This window comes from Solanum lycopersicum, chromosome 9 (genome assembly GCF_036512215.1).
Source record: "Solanum lycopersicum chromosome 9, SLM_r2.1".
Taxonomy (NCBI): Eukaryota; Viridiplantae; Streptophyta; class Magnoliopsida; order Solanales; family Solanaceae; genus Solanum; species Solanum lycopersicum.
In genome coordinates, this window is record NC_090808.1 from 23,986,982 (window position 1) to 24,006,623 (window position 19,642).

At 34.4% G+C, this 19,642-nt stretch overlaps 1 pseudogene; it reads right to left on the reverse strand.

Moving 5' to 3' along the window:
• LOC138338103 (histone H4-like) overlaps positions 1 to 19,642 on the reverse strand; it is a 72,225-nt pseudogene that overhangs the window by 18,235 nt on the left and 34,348 nt on the right.

Here is a 19,642-nt window from a genome sequence, read left to right on the forward strand (position 1 = left end):
AGAACACTATTTATTCGTCACATGATTGGAATGATATTGTTAAGACATATTGGCAAGAGCTTCCGTGAGATGACTCATTAATCCTAGTATCGATGTCTATTCGTTAAAGCATGCTCTTGGATTGTTTGTATGCATGTATGTGCGTTTAGAGTGTAGTTTTCCCTTGTTTTCACGTCCAAGCATGCTCATGATGTCTATCTCGCGGGAGTTGTAGTTGTAAGCTTCTCTTCAACCGAACCTTTTCCAAGCTTTTGGTTCGAGTATCGCTTTAAGAATACATGAGGGTTGTTTATTCTCTATATTGTCTTTATCTCCAAACTTGTTATCTTGTATAGATATCCTGTTTGTTAGGCGTCTTGCATGAAAGGTTCGTTTTGTATGCCGTATGGGTTGTGTGGATTTTTTGGAAATCTGTGGTTTGAAAGGCGATCTTTATCTTGGTGGCCACTTGTGTTAGATGTCCGAGGTCACAACCATGTAGTAGGTCGATTGAATTGTCCTTTCACTTAGTGTGTTAGATGTTTGGGTGATAAATGATCGGAATCCTGTTTTATTTGATGAAGCTATCCTCTTATGATTGGTTCAAGTTTGTTTCAAATGTTTGAAGCGCAAAACGGCTAATTGATATTCAATTATATGATGCATCTCTATTTGTATTCGTTATTTATCCCATGCTAAGTCCTTTCTTTAAATATAAATTTGGAAATTACCACCAATTTTGTGTGAAGGTTTCACTACACTTGGGTTTGGCAGCACAGTTTACGTATCGTTATGTAGTGTCATTTAGATTGACTGATTTGCATATCTCTATGTACCATTAAGGTTGATGGATGTTGGCTTTGCTTCTCATGAAAATTTAATTAGTATTGCATTATAAAGATATCCTTGTTATGCTTTTGAACTTTGCTTATTCTTATTGTAGTTTTAAAAATGCCAATCTTCATTTTATTGTTTTTTTTGTGTGACATGTGAAAACTCCCCCGTGAGTCCATTATGGGAATCCCATTCTCCTTGCATTTCGGGAGAGTCTTGAAGACTCGGAACTTTATCGAGTCAATTCATCAAAACGAGAAACTGTAGAAAGACAAGGGTCATGGAGATTGAAGAAGATGGACTAAAAGACTTTTCTTTCGTTTTATTTTACTTTGCATATTTTGTAATGGGCCTAAGCCCTCTTGTCGTTTTTTTTGTTTTCTATATTATGTTTGTATGTTTAGATTAGGACAGGTACGAAAGAAATGGGTCGAAACCCAAAAACAGGTGGGTCCAAGTTCGGTCAAGGCGAACAAAACCCGAAAACTTGGACTCAAATCTCTCTCTCTATCTCTCTTTTTACTATTTGTTTATGTTTTGTTTTAAAATGTCTTTAGCTTAGGATTAGAAGAATCCAAACCCCATCGAATTGCCTCGCTATTTTATCAAACTTTAAAACTAAAACTAAGCCTTTAAAATGACAAATATTTCACCTTGTAAATTTATCTAGATAAAACTTTAAGTTCAATTTTGAAATGGATTCCAAAGTGGAAAGATAAACTATAAATATTTCAAACTTGATAATTGTCTAGATAAAACTTTAACAAGTTCAACTTCAAAAATGCAAAAGTTAAATAGTCAAATATTGTTAATCGCCGGAAAACCGTAGTTAGCGGAGCGTCTTAGGTGCTTTAAACACCTTCCTAAGACGCTAATAGGAATCCCGAACCCCTTTAATATTTTCAAAACAATTTTTTCTTTTTAAGTTGTTTTAGAAACAAGTTTTCTTGATTTTTCTTAAAAATTAAGTGGCGACTCCAAAAAGTCGAAAATAGCCTTCAAAAATCAACAAACTCTTTTCAGAAATCATTTTTCGATAAAACATTTAATGTATGGATTTTTGTATTTTAGACTTAGAGTTTAAGGTATAGAGTATATGGTAAGGCTTAGGATTAGGATTAAGGTGAGGATTTATGGGTTTTTTTAGGTTATATGGTTCATGGTTCATCATTTGAGGCATAAAATATATGGTTTAGTATTTAATATTTCGGTTTTTGTATTTTAGGCTTAGAGTTTCCCGTTTAGGGTTTAGTGGTTAGGGTTGAGACTAGGGTTCAGGTTTTGGGTTTTGATGGGTTTTTGGGTTTAGGATTTAGGATTTGAGGTTTCATATCAATTGTTTATTGTTTAATGATAGGATTTTGGTATTTTGGGCTTCGAGTTTAGGATTTATTTTAGTAGGGTTAGGTTTAGCGTTAGGGTTTAGGTTGTATTTTAGGTTTTAAGGTTTGGGTTAAGGATTTGAGTACTAATATCTATGGTTTAGTATTCATTGTTACAGTTTTGTTATTTTGAGCTTAAGGTTTACGGTTTTGGGTTTAGGGTTAGAGTTAAGGATAGGGTTAGGGTTAAATTAGGGTTTAGTGTTTTTTTTTTATGTTTTATGTTTTAGGTTTAGGATTTTTTGTTTAAAATCTTTGGTTTAGTATTTATTTTAAATAGCCTTGGAGGGGTAAGGGTTGAACAACAACCCTAGTCCTTAACATTAATAAGACCAATGAATACAAGGAGGAGGGCATGTACCTTACCTCCAATCGTAACTTGGGTTACGACTTTGTTTTTTTTTCAGTTATGGAGATTGTAATTTAGGATTAATGGTTTTAAATCTATGTTTTAGTGTTTAATGCCTGGGTTTTTTATTTTTGACTAAGGGTTTTATGGAGATAGTGTTTAGGTTGTTTTTTCAGTTTTAGGGTTTGTGGTTATTTGAGTTAAAATATCTATTGTTAGTGTTTAAGGTTAGGGTTTTGGTATTTTGGGCATTGTATTTAGGGTTAAGGTTAAGAATAGGATTAGGGTTAGTGTTAGGTCTAGGATTTATGTTTTTTCTATCTTTTAGGTTATGGGGTTTAGGATTATTGTAATAACATGTACAATTTACTGTTTAATATTTGGGTTTTTATATTTTTGTTCTTGGGTTTTCATGTTAATAGTTAGGGTTGCTTCTAGTTTTTTTTTACTTCTTAGGGTTTGGGTTAAGGACTTGAAGTATATTTATATGGCTTAATCTTCAATGTTAGGGTTTTGGTATTTTGGAGTTTCAGCTTATGGTGTAGGGTTAGGGTTTAGGATAGGGATAGGGTTCGGGTGTGGGTTAGGGTTAGAGTTAGGGTTTAGTTTATTTTAACGTTTTAGGGTATGTGTTTTAGGATTTGAGGTTTAAAATCTATGGTTTAGTATTTAATGTCTTGTTTTTCGTATTTTGGACTTTGGTTTTATTGGGACCTAGGATTTAGGGTTAGGGTTTAGGTTTTTTATTAATATAGTTCAGGGTTTAACATATAAGATTTAAAATCTATGTTTTAGTATTTAATGGTTGTTTTTTTGTATTTTGCACTGGGTTTTTGTTTTATAGTGTAGGGTTAGGGTTAGGGTTAAAATTAGGTTTAGGGTTTTGGGTTCTATTACATTTTTTAGATTAGGGTGTAAAATTTGAGGTCTAACATCCATGGTTTAGTTTTCACTATTTTGGTTTTTATATTATTTTTCTTGGTGTTTAGGTTTTATGGTAGGGTTAGTGTTAGTGTTGATGTTAAGGTTAAAGTTAGGGCTTAGTTTGTTTTTAGGTATAGGGTTTGGCGTTAAGGATTTGTGTTATAATATTAATGATTTGCTGTTTAACGTTAGGGTTTTGTTATTTTTGGCTCTGAGTTTAGGGTTTAGGATTTACGTTTAGGGTTAAGGATAGGGTTAGCGATAGGCTTCATGTTTGGGTAAGGATTAGGGTTAGGGTTTAGGGTTTTTTTGTTTTTGGGATTTATGATTTTTGGTTTAAAATCTGTAGTTTAGTATATAATGTTTGGGTTTTTCTATTTAGGGATTTTTTTAAATTAATTTTTTTAAATTTTGGATTCCCTTAAATTGGTAGGGGCTTAGCATCACCCCCGGGTCTTACCATTCCACAAAAATCATTTACATAAAGGGGATATTAATTCGAACATCCATACCTATGATGGTTTGGAGTCAATTTCAAAAAGAAACTATACTACTCCCCTTACAAAATGATGATTCCAAGATTCTAAGCACCTAGAAGAGAGGACTCCTCTCTATACATAGAACCTTGGAAGCATAAACAAGGGAAACTCTCCATTTACAAATTCAAAAGTAAAAAATTCTAAATAAAGTATTCAAAGGAGTTATAATTTCAGTTTTAGCTTAGTTAAAAATCTAGTAGTATGTTCAAGGGGTTCTTTAATCTTTCTTGTCTTCTTCCTTCTGAAGCATGGCATATCCATCAAGTCAAGCTAATAATAGGCTTTTACCTCTTTAGGTAACTGGTTTCTTCTATAGTATATAACAAGACTAGTGTAACGACTTGTTTAGTCGTTTTGAGCAGCAGATTTTATTTCTTGAAAAACTGGTTGAGACGACGGATCCCACGACAGACTGTCGAGGGATTCTCCTTCCAAAACACTTAGAATTCTGAAATTTGGGTACTTAAGTCGACTCTCTGAACTTCGTGACGAAGTGGCAGGACGGACCGTCACAAGCATGACGGGTCGTCACAGGGTCTTAAATAAAAAGTTACTCTCTAAATTCTATGACGACTCAGCAGGACGGACCGTCGCAGGCATGACGGCCCGTCACAGCCACGACGGCCCGTCACAGGCTACGTAATCCCAGGCTGGGTCAGATTTCTGTTAAATTTTTTGATGGGCATTTTGGACTATTCCTGATTATAATTATAAAGTTAGTGGTTGAATAGTAATAATCCAATTTCTTGAGGGTTAAAGGAAATAACCTTAAATTAATTAATGGGTTAATTCATCATCTTTTATACTTAATTATATGCTAATTAGGGTAAAAGAAAAAGGGTTTGAATAAGAAAAATAGAAAGAACAGAGAGAGGGAGAACGATTGATCGAGAGAGAGGAAAAACGAAGCTTTGGGAAATGGCTTGCTTAATCACGAATCTTCGGTGGAGGTAGGTTATGGTTTTTTAACTATTCGTAGTAAACTCTTAATAGCGAATGATATGTATTGGGTAGTGTTGTAAACCCTTCTATATTCTTAATTGTATGCTTGCATGAATGTGATTATATAATTGTGATAAAATAAGCATGATGAAGCTATTGAATCGTAAATTTTGAAAAGCCCTAATCTACTTTGTTAATGATGATGCCTTGGTATAAAAGAAGGCTTGATGAACGAACGTAGTGAGATTAGGGGATCGGGTGCCACGTTCTGGTACCAGGATAGTATATGAGGATCGGAGTGTCACGTTCCGACACCAGGATAGTATATGGATCGGGTGTCACGTTTCGACACCAGGATAGCATATGGATCGGGTGCCACGTTCCGGTACCATGATAGTATATGAGGATCGGAGTGTCACGTTCCGACACCAGGATAGTATATGGATTAAGTGCCACGTTTCGGTACCAGGATAGTACAGGAGGATCGGAGTGTCACGTTCCGACACCAGGATAGAATATGGATCGGATGTCACGTTCCGGCACCAGGATTGGTAAAGAGAATGAATATTGAAATATGTTAATATGCTCAATTTAATGAGCCTAATTCCCAAATTAGTATGATGGGGAGGCGTGAGTCCTCATTGATGTGCTTGGTGTTGTGACCAAGGGTTATGGTAATTGTAAATGCCGCATGTTGAGTATTGTAGTTGATTTTATGATATTATCTGATATATATTGTTTTCTATTTTGAGTTGGCCAATGATAACTACTCAGTACCTGTGTTTTGTACTAACTCCTACTTGTATGTTTCTTTCTTTGTTATTTGTGGAGTACAGCAAACGTACCGTCGTCTTCAACTCAACCGCAACTCTAGCCAGTCTTCATTACACCGGATTTCAGGGTGAGCTAATGCTTCTAGCTTGGACTGAATCTTCTTCTTCATGTCTTGATGCCTTGAAGTTCCGGCATGGAGTAGCTTTTTCTTTATTCTAGCTTTCTAGATACTCTTAGAATTAGTGATTTGAGGATAGATGTTCTTGTGATGATGACTTCCAGATTTTGGGAATAATAAGTATTGAGTTTTTAGAAGTTATTTAATCGATTTTCATTAATGAGTTTAAGTATTCCGCATTATATTATGTTATTTATGGTTGAAATGTCGGGGTTTAGATTGGTTGGTTCGCTCACATAGTAGGATAAGTGTGGGTGCCACTCGCGGCCCGCTTTTGGTCGTGACAACTAGTGAGTTATTAACTAGGTTTGGACAATGCATCAGCCACCAAGTTTGCTTCCCTGAAGATATGTGCACGTTTGAATTCTGAGTCAGGTAGATGAGAGATCTCATTTTTTCCAATTGACTCCATATACGCCACTATGGTGTCACATTTTGAAGGATCCAGTTTACAATTATCATAGAATCCATTTCCAAAATTATATTCATGTATCCTAATTATATAGCTCAAGACATTCCAAATATGAATGCATCTCATTTTGCTTTATTGTTTGTACCATTTCCAAGGGGTAAGGTATAAGCTAGTATTAGGTTGCCTCCATGATCTCTCAATATACCACCTGCCACTATCTTGCATGGTTTATCTAATTCATTCCCATCTATGTTGATTTTAATCCACAGGTCCAGTGGTATTGTCCAAGTTATATTCCGTTCTTTTGTAGCATTTATACACCTTTCTGCTAGCAGGGTGATTCCACACCAAGTAGGAGGCCAATTATCTTGAGGTAAAAGAGAAGTGATTAGTTTATAGTTATCATTATATATTTTTTACCTTACTGTGGTTCCATTAGAGCTTTTGGCCCCATATTTAATAGCACAACTCTTTTTCCATGATTTGCAACAAATGTGTATCCTAGAAAATGATCTTACAAGCTTCATTTTTGTGCTTCATTCACCACCACTGAGCTATAACCTGTCTGAAACAACTGTGATCAGATTTAACTCCTACTATATTTGCAAAAGTTTTTTATATTTCAATAGGAAGATCACCATTTTTGAAGATTTGATTTATGGTGTATGGTCGTGACTTGTTCTTGGAACAAAAACCAGTTAGTAGGATCAATTCCAAAGGTTGTTACTTTTTCATTAGTAGGCAACTTCCCATTTAGAGCCCTCCAGAGGAGAAAGAAGGCTCTAAATAGTATATGCCTTTGACAAATGAGGGTACTAAAATGAGCTTTAGGTTCTCTTTCCCTGGTTTCATTCCATGTTGAAGAACAAGTAATCATGCAATTGGAATTGTCTTTCCAATAAACTTGGTCAGAAAGTTATTGTTGTGTTGTTCCTAGGATATTGCACAGTTGATTAGGAGGTGCCAGTTGAATAAACAATATAAATTCCATTGGCCATCCACCCAAAAATCTTCTACCTTTTTGTTATCAATCCTATGGATTTTTTTAGAAAATACAGCAAGTTGTCCTTCACCTAACCAATTGTCCCACCAAAAAAAGCAGTTCCTTGAAATAAACTTCCATTGAATGTGTTGCTAAATATTATTCGTTTTGTTTATCACATGCTTCCAGACCAAGGAGTCACCAAAATCCCATTTTTATAGATGGAATTTTACCTTTGACAATATTTGGCTTTGAGAAATTCTCCACATAATGTGTGCTTAGTCCTAAAGATCCACAATTTTATATTGGAATGCTAAGTCAACATATATGAAGGTCCTCTTATGCACCCCTCCTTCAACAATATAGTAGTTGAGATTCTTCTAGAAAGACCAATGATATTTTTGCTTATCACTTTTCCATCCCCAAAAGAAATATGCCATCAACATTTGAATTTGCTTGACTACTGTGGTAGGAGGGGTAATAGCTGATAATAAACTAACGGGGAGTGCTTGAAAGACATGTTTAATCAACACAACTCTGCCACCATAATTCAGTTGCCTTGTTTGCCACGCTGTAATCCCTCAAATCACTTATTTACAAGGTCAGAAAAATAAGAAATCCTAAGCCTACCCACAAACAGAGGGCATCCATGATATGTGATAATACCATGTTTGTGATTAATACTAGTAATCATTTTAATTATATCATTTGTACTATACAAAACATTCTGATGTACCATAAAATGACTTTTGTCACAATTAATCATTTTATCTTATGTGTCCTCATAATCCTTGATAGTTTGCTTGATCAGCTTGAGAGATTTAGCTCTCCCTGAAGTAAACAATATGGTATCATCTGCAAATCTTATGAGATTTACCTATGGGCCCCAACCTTACATGAAAAATCCATTGGAGTCAGGTTGATTATGCATCCATTTAAAGATCTAGAGAGCTTCCGCAGCTAAAAAAAATGGGCCAACAGGGGGTCACCTTTATAGAGACCCCTAGTTGACTAGAAAAGTCCAAATCTTTTTCCATTAATGATGATAGAATACTAGTTATTTTCCATGAGATCCAATCTTCCTTAGGACAAAACATATATAAGCCCAAGACACTCTTTCATAGGCCTTTGCCATATCAACCATTATAATAAAAGTACTGCCTATATTAGTATTTTTAATCTGGTTGATGATTTCCTAAGCAACCATGATATTTTAAGATATACTTCTACCTTTCACAAAATAAGACTGATTGAGGGAGATTAAGCTAGGCTGAATAGGACTCAATCTTGTACTCAGAAATTTGTAGATGATTTTACTAATGAAATTGCTTAGGATAATAGGATAAATCACTTTTATTTAGTTAAGGTTAGTCACCTTGGGTAGAAGTACAATAAAGAATGAAAAAAGTATTTAGGGATCTCCAAGCAACTTAAAAAAGCCTTAATTATTTTCATCAGGTCCTGATTCATAATGTGCCTACATTTTTGGAAAAAATACCCATTCATGCCATCTGGTCCTGTTGTAGATTAAGGGTTCATATAAAAGACAACCTCTTTTAGTTCCACAATAGTAGAATGTGATATAAGTCTATCATTCTATTCCTGATTTACCATTCTAGGAATGCATTCAAGATTCTCTTCATTGATTATATGTTCTCCCATGTAAACATTTGTTGATAATACTTGCAGGCAGCCTTACCAATGTTTTCATCAACCTGAATCCATTTCCTATTTTCCTGAATTCTATGAATGAACAATTTTCTCCTTTTACCCCTTATCCATGAATGAAAGAATTTATAGTTAGTATCGCCCTCCTTGAACCATTGCAACGGAGCTTTTTGTTTCATAATTTAATCCTCCAACTTGAGATATATTATATAGCTAGCATTCAATTCATGTAGAGCCTCTATGTTTATATCATAGTTTCTCATTATCAAAATTTCTTTAGCTTCTTTAACCTTCTCTCCAAACTGTCTAACTTTTAGGAAAATATCACCAAAGTCTTTTTTTGACCATGTACCTAGAGTATTAGAGAGTCTTTTCAATTTTTGGTGGAATCTCCACATATTATTTGTTGTCACCTCCCTCTTCCAACAAGATTTCACAGTTTCTAGGAAGTTAGGGCTATTCACCTAACAATTAAAGAATTTGAAATAACTAGTATGACCTTTTTTTTGTTGATTATATCCATTAAAAAAGAACAATGATCAACACCTGTAGATGGTAGATTAGTAAGGGTATGCATATAGTCTTGCAAATCAAATATTACAGCTAGTTGACCCTATTTGGTGGTTTGTGTAGCTTTGGTTTTTAGAACTATATTAGGATTTTGGGCTTTATGGATTTGCCTCAATATAGAATCGAAGGATTGAACCACTGTGTAGGGTGGTGGTTCAAAAACCTATTCTTGCTTGTTAGTAATTTGAACTTTAGCACTTCTAGACTCAACAGGTTTGGGGATGCTACCATTTAGGGTGTGGATCATTGCTGTGGGGGTTCGTTTATCAAAATTACTAGAGATTTTAGAATATTTATGGTATGTCTTAAGATCACCACCCTTCACATTTTAACCTTGGTGCACTAGCCCCACCTTTTTATTACCAAGAGTAGGATTTTTTTTCTTTTTGAAGCTCACTATTGCTAGCATTGTCATCATGAATCGTATTAGTAATATTCACAGCAACAGTTGCCATGGTATGATTATGCACATGGCAAGCACTTATACTATTATTGAATTTATTAACAGTAGTAGCATATCTAAGGAGCTTACCTTCCTGTTGTGTCACATTGCTTTGTTCCTTCAACCTCTGCTGGTTATCCTATCCATGATTCATTGCAACTTCTTCCATTTCCATAATTTGCCTGCCTGTTTGTGTTATTCCTCCCTTGTGATAATTTTTACCGATCGTGTGACCCCCTATTTAAACTTGATATGGAGTTTTTAAGTCTATTATGTTCATTGTTTACCCTCCATCCTTCACGGTTACAAACTTCCTTTTACCTCTTGTACTCCTATTTTCAATTGCATTTCGTTCTTCCATTTAAGGTGGCTTATGTTGTTGATGTAACTGTTCTACTCCCTTAGTAGAATAAGTGTTCATGATAACCTTTTGTATTTTGAATCTTCCATTATCATCTCTTTTTTGCCTCTTGTAAATTTCACCAGAGATTGTAGTCTCCGTGTAATGCCCATCGATTCCACTAAATATAGATGTTAGATGAACTTCTTCTCCTTGGAAGGAAATCCCAGAGGATATTTCATGCATATTTGTCCTAGAGAAGGTCTGGTTTTTGGTTTGACTATCTCAACCTCCGTCTGCACCCCTAATTTTTCTCATCCATTCCATAAGTTGGATGGGTAGAATTGTTTGTTTTACTAGTATATTGAAGGTCATCTTGAGCTGATTCATTCCAAAAATTGTTGAATTTCTTTATGTAACCTAATAAACTCCACGGAAATACTTTCAAGATCCTCATCTAGTTTACCATGTGATTTTGCACTATTCATCATTTCTTTGAGCTGTGAATTCACCGAGTTGTGGAATGAAACTAAGGGGGCTTCCTGTATTGCTGAGTTCTTCTTCACATAGCGCCTTTGATGGAACTATTCCAGTGGTCTGTATGGTACCGCCGGTGGCTCACGCGCCTGGTCTGTGAGGTTGAACTAGTAGTTAGAGTTGAACGATCCTTATTCTGTAAATAGCATTTCCTTAAGAGAGAGAAATTATAGAAAGGACTAATTATTGTGTTTTTTTTATTTTGGGCTTGGCGATTTGTGTTAATGGTTTAGGTTTAGGGTTATGGTTAAAGTTTGTGTTTATGGATAGGGTTCAGGTATTTTTTGGGTTTTACGGTTTGTGGTTTAGGATTTGAAATTTAAAATCTATGGTTTCGTGTTTAATGTTTGGTTTTTTGTATTTTGAACTTATAGTTTTCTTCTTACACTTACGGTTTAGTGATTAAGGTTAAGGTTAGGGTAAGGATGTAGGATTCTTTTGGTTTTATGATTTAGGGTTTCACATTTGAGACTTAAAATCTATGGTTAAATTTTTAATTTTTGGGTTTTGATTGTTTTGGCTTAGGGTTTCGAGTTTATATTTTAGATTTACAGTTAGGGTTAGGGTTAGGTTTTTTTTAAATTTTTTGTTATTACGGTTTACCATTTGACGTGTAACATTAATAATTTATTATTATGTTTGTGTTTTGGTACTTTTCTCTAGGGATATAGGATTTATAGTAAGGTTAGGGTTAGGGTTTTGGTTGTTTCTTATGTTTAAGGGTTTGGGGTTAAGGATCTGCGTCGTAATATGTATGGTTTAGCGTTAAATGTTAGGGTTTTGGTATTTTGTGCTTTGGATTTAGGGTTTAGGGTTTAGGGTTAGGGTTAAGGATAGTGTTATTGTGTGGGTTCGTGATAGGGATAGGATTAGGGTTTAGTTTTTTTTGTATGTTTTAGGTTTTGGGGTTTAGGATTTTTAATTTAAATCTATGGTTTAGTGTTTAATGTCTTTAGGATTTTGTAATTTGTAATTTTTATTATTTTTATTACCGTTAGAGGGGTAGGGGCTTAACTACACCCCAGGCCTTACCATTTCACCAAAAAAACATTTACATTTAGTGCACTTCACCTTACCTCATTACCTATGATTGCTTGGAGTCTCTTTCAAACAAAAAGTACACTCTTCCCCTTACAGAGTGATGGTTCCAAATTCGAAGTACCTAAAAGAGAGGACTCCTACCCATTCATAGAATCTGGGAAGCTTAAACTTGCGTGACTCTCCCTTTAAAATCTCAAAAACTTAAAACCCCTAATCGAAACTATTCAAAGGAGGTATAATCATGAATTATAGCTTAGTTGAAAAGCTATTAGGATGTTCAATGTGGTTCTTTGATCTTCCTTGTCTTTTTCTTTCTGAAGATTGTCATGTCCATAAGGTCTAATTCATAGTAAGATTTTGCCTATTTAGGTAGTTCTTTCCTGCTAGAATAAATTTCTGGACAAGTGATTATTGACTATGTTTTGACATTGTATCAGCCACCCAATTTGCTTCCTTGAAGATACATGTACACTTGAAATCTTGAGTTTGGGAGGTGAGACATCTTAGTCTATCAATCTAATTTCATATACTCCATTGAGGTGTAGCTATCACTGGGATCCAGTTGATAAAAAAACATAGAATTTATCTCTAATATAATATTCAACTAGCCTAATAATAATGCCCAAGTCAGTCTAATAATGGCAACACCTATCCCTTTTTGGTTGTTTGACAAATTCCCAAGGGTGTGGTATAAGTTAGTATAATCTTTCCCTCCTGTTAACTCCGTATACCACATGTTCCTATGTTCCATGGATTCTCAAGTGCAATCCCATCTGTGTTGAGTTTGATCCATAGATAAGGTGGTTTTTTCCAAGTTGTGTTTTGTACTTCTGCAATCCCATCCTCAGCAAATCCCATTTTTCTAAAAAACAGACACATTTATGACTATGAAACACTGTCATAAGTTTTTCCATGTCTAATTTAGTGATGACATATCTCCCAATATTGGGTTTCTTTATTTGTTGAATGATTTCCTGAGCTAACATGTTGTTTTCTGAAATACTTCTAAATTTAACAAACCCGGATTGGTTTGGGGAAATTAAGGAATTTAGAATTTGACTAAGAATGTTGCTCAGTAGTTTAGATATTATCTTGCTAGTGAAATGGATCTATCTTATAGGCCTAAACTCAGTAATCTTGTTAAGATTACTCACTTTAGGAAGCTGCACAATACAAGAATGGTAGAAATACTTAGTAATTGTTTGGCCATTGAAAAATGCCTAAATAACTTCCATTAAATCATTCTCGATAATATGCAGGATTTTCTAAAAAAAATACCAATTCATACCTTCAGGTCCAGCAGCAGAGTTAGAATTCATCGAAAAGACCACCTATTTAAGCTCATCCATATGCGAATACTAGTAAGCTGAGTAATTAGGTCCTGACTAATCATCTTTGGAATGCATTCCAAGTGTGCTCATTGATATGTTTTTCCTGACATATGAAGATTATTTTTAAGTGCTCACAATCTGCCCATGCAATGTTGTCCTCACCTTGTATCCAATTCCAATATTCAGTGACAATTTTGTGAACAAATAACTTCCTTCTCCTATCCCTTATTACCGAGTGGAATTATTCGTAGTTGGTGTCAAATTCTTTGAGACATTGGAGATGGGTTTTGTGTTTCAAAATAGTGTCCTCCAACTTGAGAAACTTGATATATTGCGCATTAATTTCAAGAAGGGAACTTTTGTGTGTATCACTTTCGTCTCTTATGTAATTTTCTTCTGTTTTGTGCTTTTGTTTCTCATGCATCATAAACTATAATAATATCGCCAAATTGATTCCTTGACACAACACTAAGAGTGTTGACAATCTTTTCATTTTATGGTTTAATTTCTAAATACGATTACCTTACATAACCCTATCCGAACAATTGAGAAATCTAAAATACTTGATATGCTCAACATATGCGAGAACCATTTCCATAAGAAGAGGACAATTATCTGACACTGTAGCTAACTAGTTAGTTATAGTTCCTTGAGGCAATTTCCCCTCGTCTTATTAGACCAAGTGAATTTGTGACCACTGAAACAAATATCCAACAGACCACAAGTTTTCATTGGCGACTCAAATATCAATGCTTTTCCTCATATTATATGGCAACCCTCCATGTTTTTCTTCTATAGCAGTTATAACATTGAAATCTTTAATAACACACCACGTTTTGGTATTGCATGTGGCTTGCTATAACATCTTATCCCAAAGAGGTCTCGTTAAAAGATCTTTGCATTTTGCATAAACAAAAGAACTAGTAAATTTGTATTCTTACTCATTGTGTTTCATTTCAAAAGTGGTTTGTTGTTCATCTTCATCAAGAATCTTACATATTACTCCTCCATAAAACCAAAATTTTACCATTATAACTACTAGTATCATTTTCCAAATTTAATTTAACATTAAATCTTTGTAAATGCGGACTATCAGAGAAAGGTTCAGAAATAGTTATAACAGATGATTGGTGACGTTTCCTGAGTATCTTGAGTCTCTCCAACACCCCTTGAGTGTTGAATCTTCTCAAATTCCATATGATTGTGCTAATCATTGGAAAGATCTAGAGGAAAATATCCTAGGGTTAGGTCTGCCAGCAGAGACAGTGTTTATATCTTGTTTCAAGAAGTTTAATTTACCATGCTGCAGCTATCTTGGGGATAGGCACTGACATTGTGTTAGCTGTTGAATCTCCTCCTCAAGGGCCTCATCATTATGAGGACTAAAGGCTTTAATAAGAGTCTCATCATCCCCTTCCAGATCCTCTAGATCGTGGTTAGCACTATCCAGTTCATCTTAACAATTATCCACAACATACTTATCTATAAGAGGTACTGTATTGACCTTAAACATTTGTTGTCTCTTATCAGGTTGTTCTGTTGTTGGTGGATTCAAGTATTGAGCCTATAGAGGAGGAATATCAAACTCTGAATTATCATTGACCATAAAAAAATTGTTACAAGGATCCTCCCCTCCTTCCTATTCCTGATCACTGTCATTGTCATGTTGCTTACATTGTCTCCTTTTAGCCGCATCCTTTTTTTGTTTTCTAGGCTTGTTTTTACTCTTGGGAGTCCTTTCCAGAGTACTAGTATCAATCTACTTCCCTTTATCTTTATTTTTCACTTTTTCAAGTTGTTTTTTTTTAAAAAAAGAATTATGTTTCTTGTTATCCCTGTTCTGCACCTCTTGTTGACTCTGTTGTTAATCTATTTGTTGATTCCTATTTGTAGAATTATCAATGGATCTAAGGTTTGAATTATGGTCAGTATCGAACCTCTCATACAAAAAAAGAGGCAAACTCCCTCTTTGGTATCCCCTTCCTGCATGTTAGTGGTTTTCTCCTATCACCCCCCATCAATACCTCCAACCACTTCATCAGTAAAAAAAGAATCAACATTAATAATATTGGGGTTATTGGGACTTGCGAGAATTGACTCTTGTGATTTTTGACTGCAACAACCTGCTGCTTTTGTTCCTTGTGTACGTTAAGACTATTTAAGACAGTTGAACTTTTTGCATTCCCATTTTTTGGTTGATTATGTTGAGTTGCTATTTTAGTGGCGTCTTTCTTTCCTATTTGATCTGTCTCCTACTAATCCTGCATTTAATAATTAGAAATAGTTTTTTGAGTTTGAATGTTTGTTCTACTTGCTGCTACATGTTCCTGCTGCTGTTTGTCCTTGCTCCTTTGCATTTTATGTTGTTTCTTTTTTGTGTCTGCCAATCTTCCTGTAACTCTACTTGCTGATATTGACCTTTTGGATTGAGTGTGTTTCTTCCTTGTTGTTGGCTTACAGGTTGGTTCCTTGCTTGACTGTGGCCATCTTAAATTCTGAGTTGTTCCTTTTGATTTGTGTTTTAATGAGATTTTGGTGCAGCTTCAGTATTAATGTTGTCCTAGACCTGAGAATTTATGTTGTCCCTTTGTTCGTGTTCTCCCTTAAATTTTTCGATGATTCCAATTCCTTCATTTTTTGAAACCCTCATCCTTTCTCTTGATTGTACATTCATGTTCCATATGTCCCTTATGCTTACAACACATGCAATAATTAGGGATGCCCTCATATTCAACTTTTAACCATCTCTCTTTGTTGGGGTTTGAGTTCTTGAATCCCATTCAAATATAACTGGGTATTGCTTTGGTCAGATCAACCTGAATTTTAACTCTTAGGGTGCTGCCCCTAGTCCTTTGCGAGGATAGTGAGTCAAGAATCAAAACCTTCTCAACTCACTCTAGCATAGCTGTCAACCACACTTTGTTGTAATAGTGCCAAGGTTAGCCTGTTACTGCCACCCAAATGAGAACAATGGATGTTTCTTCTTCAGGGATAAAGACAGGTCCTAACCAGATCCATTTTAGGCGTTGTTTTAGTGAACATTCCCACAAGAGTATTCTTAAAAATCACCACTAATTTCACATAATATTCATCATCATTAAGAAGAACAACACGAAATACCTGTCTAGTAATATGTATATGATTGTTCAAGATGATTAGAGTTTAATCTTTAGACTTGTTATACCAATACCTTGCAGCAAATAATTGCACGATAGCATAGGGAGTCGACTCAGAGTTTTTATAATATTAAGCATTGTTGTTAGGATCTTTACCTTGTTGTTTCCTATTAGGATTTCTAGCAGTGCCTTGAACAACATTATTACCCTGCTTATCAGCTTTTTTCCGTTTGGGAATTAGGCTCAAACCTAGTGTAATTATTGAATATCTTGGGGAAATTATTGTGATAGTCCATAGTTACTCGATTGGTTTTATTTGATGAGTTGACTCCTCCTTGCTTGTGGGTGTTCTTAGATTGATCATTTTGATATCGTTTTCTCCCTACAGCCTGTTCTAATGCCTACTTATTTCTTTCATCCTTCCTTATATCATTTCCTCCCTGCTATGATTTCATGCCTGAGTGATCAAGTATTTGACTTGAGTGATCTTGCCTTTGTATATGTACATTACAATCGTCCTCACCTTTGCCATCTTGCTCAGGTATGTTCTGTGAATTACCTGCAATACAGGTAGGAGTTGGATATGATGAATTACCTATAATGCCAAAAGAAAATTTTGATGAATGTGTTTCATTGTATGAGGTTGTTGTGTGTATCCACATAGTATTCCTATTAGTGTCATACTGCTCAATTAAATTCTTCCCCTATTATGTTATGTTTCCTTCTCCCATTGTTTTTGTTCCAATTGGTTGAGAAGCCTCCATGTTGGTGTTTTGTTAAGCACTTCGAATAAAAAAACTGAGGTCTCCCCTTCACTATCTTGTCTTTCCTGTTGTACTTTTGAATTGTTGTTAGCACTAATTTCTCCCTTGAGTTTGTTGGAAATGTTTATTAGGTGGAAATGAATGTTAGGGTTTTTGTTTTTTTTGGTTTTTTGTTTTAGGATTTTAGGATTTGAGATTTAATATCAATAATTAGGGTTAAAGATGTGGTCTAATTAGGGTTCGTGTTTGGAATAGGGTTACAGTTAGGGTTTAGTGTTTTTTTAGGTTTTATGTTTTGTGATTTGGGATTTTCAACTTAAAATCTATGTTTTAGTGCTTAATGTTTCGATTTTTGTATTTTAGTTTTGAGATTTTGAGTTGATGGTTTATTATTAGGATTACAAATAATGTTAGGGTTTAGCTTTTTTTTATGTTTTAGGGATTTTTGTTTAGGATTTGAGATTTAAAATCTATGGTTTAGTGTTTAATGTCTGTGATTTTTATCTTGGACATAGGGTTTAGGGTGAGAGTGTAGGTTTTTTTTAATATGTTTCAGGGTTTTGCATTTGACGTTTAATATCTATTTTTTAGTATGTAATGATTGGGTTTTTGTATTTTGGGCTTAATGTTTCTAGTTTATGGTTTTGAGTTATAATTAGGGTTAATGTTAGGATTTTGTTTAGGGTTAGGGTTTTGTCTTATTTTAGATTTTAGGGTTTAGGGAGTAAATTTTGAGGTTTAATATCAATGGTTTTGTTTTTAGTTTTTGGGTATTGGTATATTAGGCTTGGGGTCTATTGTTTATGGTAGGGTTAGGGTTAGGGTTAATGTTAGTGTTAGTGTTAGGGTTAGAGTTTCGATTATTTTGAGTTTTTAGGGTATGGGGGTATGGTTTTTAGTTGTATTATCCATGGTTTAACGTTTAACGTTATTGTTTTGGTACTTTTGGATTTGAGTTTACATTATAGGGTAAGAGTTAAGTATAGGGTTAGGGTTAGGGTTCTTATTAAGGATAGGGTTACAGTTAGTGTTTAAGGTTTTTTCGTTTTAGGTTTGGGGTTTAGAATTTAGTATTTAAAATCATTTGTCTAGCGTTTAATGTTTAGGTTTTGGTATTAGGACTTTGGGTTTCTAGTTAATTATTACGGTTAGGGTTAGGGTTAAAATTAGGGTTTGTGTTAGGGTTAGGGTTTATATTTTGTTTAGGTTTTGTTGTTTGTGTTGTTTAGGATTTGAGATTTTAAATCTATGGTTTAGTGTTTAATGTTTGGTTACGATTTTGAACATAGGTGTGTTTTTTAGACTTAGGGTTTAGGGTTTCATTTAGGATAGAGTTAGGATTAGGGTTAGGTTGTAGTTTTTTTAGGTTTTATAGTTCAGGGTTTAGCATTTGAGGTTTAAAATATATGGTTTAGTATTTAATGTTTGTGTTTTTATATTTTTGGGGCTTATGGTTTTCAATTTATAGTTTAGAGTTACAGTTAGGGTTAAGGTTTTGGTTTTTTAGGTTTGTGTTTAGGGTTTAGGATTTTAGGTTTAATATCAATGGTTCAATGTTTAATGTTTGGGTTTTTGTATTTTGGGCTTACGGTTTAAGATTTATGTTAGGGTTAGAGTTAGGTTTAGGTTTACGGTAAGGGTTTAGGTTATTTTATAGGTTTTAGTGTTTGGGGTTAAGTATTTGAGTTGTAAATCGATTGTTTTCTTCAATATGTTATGGTTTTGGTATTTTTTACTTTGGAGTTAGGGTTTAGGGTTAAGGATATGGTTAGGGTTACGGTTCTTGTTAGGGATAGGGTTAGGGTTTGTGTTTAGGGTTTTTTTTGTTTTTGGTTTGGGGTTTAGAATTTTTGATTTAAAATCTGTGGTTTATCATTTAATGTTTAGGTTTTGGTATTTGGTGCTGTGGGTTTTGAGTTAATTATTTATGGTTAGGGTTAGGGTTGGACTTAGGGTTTGTGTACGGGTTAGGGTTTAGGTTTTGTTTAGTTTTTAAGGTTTTTGGTTTAGGATTTGAGATTTAAAATGTATTGTTTGGTGTTTAATGTTTTGTTTACGTATTTTGAACTAAGGTGTTTTTTTTGGACTTAAGGTTTATGGTTTCAGTTAGGATAGATTTCGTATTAGGGTTAGTTGTAGTTTCTTTTAGGTTTTATAGTTCAGGGTTTTGCATTTGAGGTTTAAAGTATATGGGTTAGTATTTAATGTTTGGGTTTTGAAATTTTGGGCTAAGGGTTTCCAATTTATAGTTTAGAGTTACAGTAAGGGTTAGGGTTTTGGTTTTTATGGTTTGTGTTTTGGGTTAAGGATTTGAGGTGTAATATCAATGGTTCAATGTTTAATGTTTGGGTTTTTGTATTTTAGGATTACAGTTTAGGATTTATAGTAGGGTTATATTTAGGTTTAGGGTTAGTGTTTAGGTTGTATTATAGGTTTAGGATTTGGGGTTAAATATTTGAGTTGTAATATCTATGGTTTTGAGTAAAATTTTTGTGATTTTGTATTTTGTACTTTGTAGTTACAGTTTAGGGTTGAGGT